The 8,711-nt window shown below is 37.1% G+C and overlaps 1 long non-coding RNA gene across 1 annotated transcript; it reads left to right on the top strand.

Annotated features, from left to right (window-relative positions):
- Positions 1-1,820: 1,820 nt before the first annotated feature.
- On the top strand, positions 1,821-2,608 carry LOC122004829. The gene is made up of 3 exons (XR_006118250.1): positions 1,821-1,842; positions 2,407-2,478; positions 2,553-2,608. It is a non-coding gene; the product is annotated as an uncharacterized LOC122004829 (long non-coding RNA).
- Positions 2,609-8,711: the final 6,103 nt, after the last annotated feature.

Consider the following 8,711-nt stretch of genomic DNA (forward strand, 5'->3'; position numbering starts at 1 on the left):
TCTTCGTCGCCTCAACTTTCGGCCTCGTCACCTCCTCCTCGCGGCAGGCACGGAAGCGGACGCTGGTACGGAGGAGCCCAGAAAGACGAACAAGAAGGCAAAGAAAGCAAAGGTTAAGAAAGACAAATGGGGGCAGCCACTGCTCGTCCCCTGTTGACGACGCCGAACAAGCGAGTGAAGACGAGCAGTTTCAGTGGACCGTTGGGAAGAAGGCGGTGGTGCCAGAAGAAGGTACCGAATCTCATGAACTTACCAAGGTGGTAGTCAGCGGTATGCCCTACTCCGCGACTGAAAAACAGATCAGGGACTTGTTCAAGGACATCGGTGTCGTTGCTCAGCTTCAGCTCTCTCGATTCCCAGACTCTGGAAACTTCCGTGGCCTCGCCTTTGTCACTTTTCAAGTTCCTACCGTCTTCTTACTCTGAGGGATAATTCTTGAATTTTGCTCCATCATAACTTTTCTCCACATTATCGAACTGTTATATTTTACTTTAATGGAGAAAAATAGTGGCAGGGATATACTGGCTGTAAAGAGTTTATGGCAACATAGAACAACCAATTCTAGGAAATAACAGTAGTGGAATGCCCATGCAGTTGCTATCCACATAAAATCAATCATCTTCTATGAAAAATAAAAACTATTAATACAATTTTCAAATTTAAGAAATCAAAGATTAAAACTAGAGAATAGAGAAAATTTTCACATACTAAAGTTTAATCTCTACATTTGTCAATATCATGAAGGAAAGAATGAAGAACACACAACTAGTTGAATTAAATCTGGAAATAGATAGTAGACCCATAAAAATTATTTGTTTATGTAAAGGGGTGTAATTTAACAAACAAATACAAAAATTCAGCAGACTCAATACCTATAAATGAATTCATTATTAGTAAATTTTATTCTGAAAAGGAAAATTTAAGCAAAATACATTTGCAGAAAAGCAAAAACAAAAAAGAGTCAAAACCAACAAAATTTGAATTTTAAGAAGCTATGAAAATGTGCTAGTTGTTGTAAGATTTTTACTGAAAATGTGTGATAATACATATAGTTTGTCAGGAGTAGGTTTATTTGCTGAAATCACTCATTTTACAATTTAACAACATTTAGGAAGTGCATTTCTCGGTGCTCTAGCATTATGTTTAGGCAAACTTATGGAATTAATTTATATTTTTTTATCTAACAGAAGTGTTAAGTAATTATCTTTACAACCTTTTATTCTTGGACTTTCGTTTACAAAAGTATTTATCCTCTGTTGATGGTAATTTTCTTAGCATATGAACTATCCAATCTGGCTAACCGGTCATTGTGCATACCTAGTCTTAGCGTTCATCTTTATTTTTAAATTAATAATAAAAGATTCAGTTTAAGTTTAGTCAATCAGTGTCAGTTCCAGGATTGTGGATACTATTTTTGTGCCATCATCAGACAATCTAATTCAAGTTTATGATTGCTTCCAGGGTCATTTTGATGACGTTGAAAGAGCACCTATCTTGCCATCTAAACCCCCTAAGGAGACCAAAGAGATGGTAATTTTCTTGTTCTGTCAAAATTTGGCAACATTAAGATATATAAATTGAACACTTCTAAGTGGGAACAATGTCATAATGGACTTTTTAATAGGATGAAAATAAGAGTAAGAAGGGGCTTGCCGAGATATATGAGGTTCGCTGCTTCATTCATGCAAATCATTTTTATTAATCAGCTAATGCATGATACATAGACTATGCTCACTTCTCTCTCTCTCTCTCTCCTTTTTTTTGTAATTTAGGAAGAATATGCGCAGAAGACGGGTCTAGCTCCAGCTCTTCTTTTTTGCTTCTGATAAACTTAAGATTGAGGTATTTTACTTGTCCACTTATTTACTATTCCTATGTGGTAAATTTTGTCATAAAAATTCAAACTGAACCCTGGCAATTAGTAGCTATTTTTACCAAAATTATCTGCATTTTTTTCAATTTCTAATTTCAGCTGCTGGTAGGATACTAATCATAGTTTAGTGATTGATGGCTGATGAGAATGAGAATTTGTATGTCTTAGGTGTCAGTTTATAAGTCTTCATCGACGCATTTTCTTTAAGCTCCTTACAACTGTTGTATTCTCACTATTGAGAAATTATATTGAAACCTCTCAAGCTCTTTGGGTTTTCCCTCCTTTCTATTTGTTTGCCTGGGAAACTTTCTCAGAAGTCCTGATGGAAGATTATATTATCGATAGATGTATTTCTTACTGATGCATATAATGACTTTACTTTATAGCAAAAAAAAATTGACATTGGGATATCTGCAATCTGAATTTGTTAATAATACAGATCCACTAGATCTATTGTATTGATCTGCGATAACATCTGGCTGCTTGTGTAGCTTCTCAGCTTTTCTCATACACTTTTTCTTTTATGCTTGCAGGCAACAATGCTATTCAAAAAGATTTCCTTAAAGTTGGATGCGCTGTCTCACTTCCATTTTGCTCCAAAGCCGGTTAGCAATAAAGCTTATCAAGTGTTTAATTCTTTTAGTATTTATTTCTTGATTGACCATAAGTTACGATGTAGGTTATTGAGGACATGTCTATACAAGTCAATGTACCTGCTCTAGCAATGGAAGAGGTAAAAATATCTTTTGGAGTTGTCTTTTAGTTTATGGTAAAAACAGTTTCGAGTCACTGAAATACAATGGTTTTGAAGGTTGCTCCATTGGCCGTCTCAGATGCGGCTATGCTTGCCCCTGAGGAGATTTTTCATGGAAAAGGAAACATTAAAGAAGAGGCAGAGTTAACAAAAGAAGAGAGGAAAAGGAGACGGGCCAACCAGAAAAGAAGATTTAGATGATTGAAAGGTATCCTTTATTCGCTTATATTTATGGTTATGCTTATTTTCATGCTTGTCTACAATCTGTGCATAATGGTCAAAAAAAATAGTGGCGAACTTGTGACAGACATGATCCACCACTTAGAATTACATAGTTCTTGTGCACAGGATTGCATAATTTCATTCTGCTCTTTTTAGGTGTCCTCAAGAGTATTGGGAAGAATGCCGACAAGCTAAAAAAATGAAGAGACTTTAACAAATTAAGGAGCACTAGGAGCTGCAATCCCTCCTCTTCACCGACATCTAAGTAGAAAATCTTATGTTATATTGTTCTACCTTTATTTTAATAGTGTTATCATTTTGTTGGTTGCTTATGAAATTTCTTCAGAATGTTATAGATATTATTTTTGAATGTTAGAAAATTATATATTAAATTTTATTTTGAAATTTAGTATTTTGAATGATTTATAATATTGGAAAATTGTGTACTAATTTTTTTTTTATTTTTTTTCTAAAAAAGACAACGGTTTTTCACCGTTGTTATAGATAGTTTAAAACTGTTGTTGAAGACCCTGTTATTAAAGGTAGACGCTCAAAGACAACGGTGAAAAACTATTGTCTTTGAAGGAAAAGACAACGATTTTTCACCGTTGTAAAACTGTTGTCTTTGCTTTCAAAGACAACGGTTAAAAACTGTTGTCTTTGGGCACCCCTTTTAACAACACGCCCTTTAACAACAGTCCGAAAGTGGCTACGACAACGGTGAAAAACCGTTGTTGTTAGGCTTTTTTCTTGTAGTGCTTAGCGGAATTCGCCTACAACAATAGTTACCAAGCTACTATTGGAATGGCGCACTATGAGGCTTTGTACGGGAGGAAATGTAGATCCCCTATATGTTGGTACGAAGGCAGTGAAAAGAAGGAGATGGGATTTCGAACAGAGTTCATTGACAACACCACCCGTGCTATACAGAACATCCGCCAAAGAATAGAAACTGCTCAGAGTTGACAGAAGAATTACGCAGATAAGCAACGAAGGCCATTGGAATTCAATGTCGGAGATTCAGTATTCCTCAAAGTAGCTCCTATGAAAGTAGTGATGAGGTTCGGGAAGAAGGGAAAGCTAAGCCCGCGCTATGTGGGACCATATCAAGTTCTGAAAAGAGTTGGCAAGGTAGCTTATGAAATAGAGCTGCCTCAGGAGATGTCAGCTATCCACAACGTGTTCCACGTTTCGATGCTAAAGAAATGTATTCCGAACACGGACCAAGTGATCGAACCATAGATAGTACGAGTGCAAGAGGACCTAAGTTATGAGAGCCGACCGGTTCAGATATTAGATCGAGATATCAAAAGACTAAGGAACAAAGAGGTACCCTTAGTAAAGGCCCTATGGCAAAATCAACGGTTCGAAGAAGCCACTTGGGAACGAGAAGACGATAAGAAACGGAAGTACCCGGAGCTATTTTAAGTTCGAGGATGAACTTTCTATGAGGTATGGGGTATTGTAACACTCATGAAATATTTAAGCTATACATATGGGTATTCTCTTTTAGAATAAAAGGGAAATAGAAATAGAACCAAAAAGAAATATAAAAGAAAGAGAAGTTAAGGCTTGAACCATGAACCCCTCATAATAGATAAAGCTAAATTGGTGTATAATAACCACTAGAGTCATGAATGATATATGAATAGAAAAGAATGGAAATACTAGTTAAAAGTAAGAGTATGATTAAGTAAGGTAGCAAGAGAAAATCAAGTAGCTTTCCTCCTCTTCCTCTTGGTTAAGAAAAGAAGCAAGCAAAAGACAAAGACAAGTTGTCTTCTTCTCCTTCCTTCTTGCTATTTTCGTGGGAATCAAGAGGGTGAGAGAATAGAGAAGTCAAGGGGATGAATTGGGACATTTTTTTCATCCTCATTGAGAATAAATAGGAATGAGAGAAGAGAAGGGAAAGAAAGTTTGGCTACTTCTTCCTCCACCTTCTTTCTCCTTCTTCCTCCTCCACCGAGACCTAAAGGTCTCCCCTCTCTCATTTCCGAAATCCAAGCTAAGGTTTTCTTCCTAAGAAAACTAATTCACAAGAAGGAGTCCTCAAGATCTACTCCTTACAAGCAAGAGAAGAAAAAGGGAGAACTAGGAAGAGAAGCTTCTTCTTCCTCTTCACAAGAGTACTTTCTTTTAAGAAAAAAAAACTAAGCAAGAAGTTGTAAGTATTCCCTCACCTGTGGTACAAGTAGTTCATGTGTTCTTCCATGAGGTTAGATTTCTTAAAAACTTAGGGTTACTTCTTGAAACTTTCGGCCAAGACCTGAATAAAAGACTTAGAGAAGTTTAAGACCTAACTAAGCATGCTCACTATGTTCTTATGATATATACCCTAGGATAGGAGGTTAGTTAATGTTCTTATGCTTGTATGCTTACTTAAAACTTAGACTCATGTTATTAAACTTTCGGCCAAGGTATGAATAAAAGACCTAGGAAAGCTTAAGGCCTAAACTAAACATGCTCACTATGTTCTTATGATATGTACCCTATGATAGGAGATTAGTTTGGTGTTCTTATGCTTGTATGTTGCTTAGAACTTAAATTCATGTTCATAAAGCTTTCGGCCATGATGGAAATAAATGCCTAGGAGAGGTTAAAAATTTAGTCTACCATGCTCATGACTTTCTTTATGATATGGTATGAAGAGTACTTAGTGTTTTCACACTTGTATGTTGATTCGAACCTAAATGCATGCCACCTTAGGGAATTAGGGTTTCGGCCATGAAAGAAATGAAGGCCTAGAAGTGTTTAAAATTTAAGCTATCATGCTCATGGCTTTCCTTATGAAATGGTATGAAGATTTCTTAGTGTTTCATGCTTGTATGTTGCTTGGAACCTAGATGTATTCCACCTTAGGGTTTCGGCCATGATGGGATTAAAGACCTAGGAGAGCTTAAAAACTTAGTCTAACATGCTCATGGCTTTCCTTATGACATGTTATGAAGCTAACTTAGGGTTCTCATGCTTGAATGTTGCTTGTAATCTAGATACATGTCTCTTTAGGGTTTAAGGGTTTCGGCCATGATGTGTTTTAGGGTCTAAGAAAGCTTAAAATCAAATCTCATGATTTTCCTTATGATATGATATGAAGTTAGCTTGATATTCTTATGCTTGTATGTTGTTTAGAACTTAGTTTCATGCTCCTCAAGTTTCGGCCATAACCAAGTTAAAAGACCTAGGAATCTTAAACCTAAACTAAACATGCTCATGATGTTCTTTTTGGTATATGATATGGAATTGGTTTAGGGTTCATATGTTTTTATGTTACTTGTAACCTAGATTCATGCTAGGCAAGTTTTGGCCATAACAAGGTTAAAAGACCTAGGAAGCTTAGAACCTAAACTAAACAAGCTCATGAGGTCCTTTATGATAAATGTTATGAAGTTGGTTTAGGGTTCATATGCTTTTATGTTGCTTGTAACCTAGGACAATTTCATGTATGTTTCGGCCCTCCATGGAATTAGGGTTAGAGACCCAATTATGATTTTACTATGTGTCTCACATGCTATGATATGAATTAGGAGATGCTAGTTAAAGTTTTCTATGCATGATTATGTTCCCTATGATATATTATATGCTCATTTATGTATGCTTATGAACTATGCATGATAATGACTCTTATGATGTGTTTTATGCTCAAGTATGCATGCTTTATGATATGACAAGTAATATGCTCATTTATGTATGCTTATGAACCAAGCAGGATGATGAATCTTATGATGTGCTACATGCTCAAGTATGCATGCTTTATGATATGACAAATAAGTCCTAAGAGTTGCTTCCCTATTAGTTGGGACTAAGAGCACTCTTCATGATATGACAAAGATATGATATGCTATGTTATGACATGAATGATGATATGCTATTTTACTTTGTATGGCTTGTACCAAGGATGGGCTTCTAAGCGCCCCTAGGTCGATGGTCTATGAAACGGGCCTAGTAAAAAGGGATGGGCTCCTTAGTACGCCCCTAGGTCGACGGTCGTAGTACGGGCCTTGTTCCCTAGTAGGTTCGGGACTAGCTACCCCGTCCTAGGGATTGCGCGCATTTATGTTATGTGGTACATAGCCGAGCCCCCCTCATGTTGAGATTATGTTTAAGTATTATATGATATGTTTTTAAAAGACATCTTGCACATGACACATGTTTTCAAAAGACATCTGCATATACCTTTATGATACGATATGACATGATGCTCTTTTATGATATGATATGGTATGACCTGATACTCTTTTATTTTATGATATGATATAATATGTTATGATGCTCTTTACATTATATGATGTTTAGATGATTGATGTTTAGATGATTATGTCTCCATGCTACATGCTTATGTGATTATGCTATGATATATGATTTTTGTGAGTATGAAATGATCTTACTAAGCATGTGTGCTTATAGCTTACTTTCCTTGTACCACAGATAAAGGTAAAGGATGGATAAACTAAAGGAGCAGCAGGAGGGGCAAGAGATGTGTGTGGTGGTGGCTCGGCTAAGAAAAAAAAAAGAGACCTGCTTATGTTATTTTATGTTGACATGAACTATGTTTACTTATGTTAATGTTTTGCATGATTACTTAGCACTTATGCATGCTTATGTTAGAAATTGATATCATGACTTCTTAAGTTGAAAATTATGCTCACATGACTATAAATGTGTAGATAATTAATTATTATGGTTAAAAGAAAAGAAATTTAAAAATATACAAATACATACTTCCGCTGCTTAGAAATAGATTTATATGCATGTATGTTTCCCGTAAGAAACCCCGCCACCCAGCAGGTGGAGGGTGAGCGTTACAGAACCCAGGGATAGAGTTTGACCAGATCGAAGCAGAGCGACAGATCGACGGATCAGATGCGGTGGAGATCATCTGATCGGTCGACCGATCCGCTTCGGGTCAAAGCTGATCCCGAGACTTTGGAATCTAGATCAGATCTTGCAGAGATATAAGAGGAGGCCTCGAGGTGCAGCTCAGACATCGAATTCGAATAGAAGAATCTATACTTTCCAACGCTGCTCCGAACACTTTCAACAACACTCTGCAACTCCGACAACCAGCGTCTACATCTTCATTTCTGATAGTGTCAGTATAATTCTATTATTGCTATTAAACTGTAATACATCTTGTAAGCTTTGCGATATTATAGTTGTTGCCCACCGAAAGTGGTCAACGACCACGAGCCTTCGAGTAGGAGTCGAGATAGGCTCCGAACGAAGTAATTCAACCGTGTCTTCTGTGTGTGTTTGCATTTACTTTCCACTACGTTTAAGTTTTCTTTTACGATTCCGAAATCGATTGTGATAGTCACGAGCACTATTCACCCCCCTCTACCGCGTCTCGATCCAACAATTGGTATCAGAGCGGGGTAGCGTTGATCTGGTGCAACCACCAATCACGCATCTTTTTCGTGGTTATTTTTAGTTTTACGGAGTCAATTAGAATTAGCATAATTGCTACATTCTAAATTTTTTCTTTCGGAATCGATTTTTGCTCGAAGTTGGTGCAACACCACTCGAATTGGTTTCTTTTATTTTCATACTGCATAGCTAATCCAGGATCAAGTCCTGGTACATTTTTTTTTGTTTCCTTGTGTGCAAGTTATTTTAAAATGGCCCTCCAAGAAGGCTTTAGCACTTCTCGCCCCCCGCTCTTCTCCGGAGATGATTTTGCATATTGGAAGAACCGGATGGAATACCACCTCAAGACACAAGTCGAGATGTGGATCATCATCCAGACCGGTCTCGAGCTACCACGTTGTTGGGTTTTTCGGGCCGCGAAAACCGCGTTTTCGCGTCGCGGAAACCCCGAAAGCCCCAAAGCCAACGGATCCGTGCAAAGAAAAATTTCGATTTTTT

Source organism: Zingiber officinale, chromosome 7B (genome assembly GCF_018446385.1).
Source record: "Zingiber officinale cultivar Zhangliang chromosome 7B, Zo_v1.1, whole genome shotgun sequence".
Classification (NCBI taxonomy): Eukaryota; Viridiplantae; Streptophyta; class Magnoliopsida; order Zingiberales; family Zingiberaceae; genus Zingiber; species Zingiber officinale.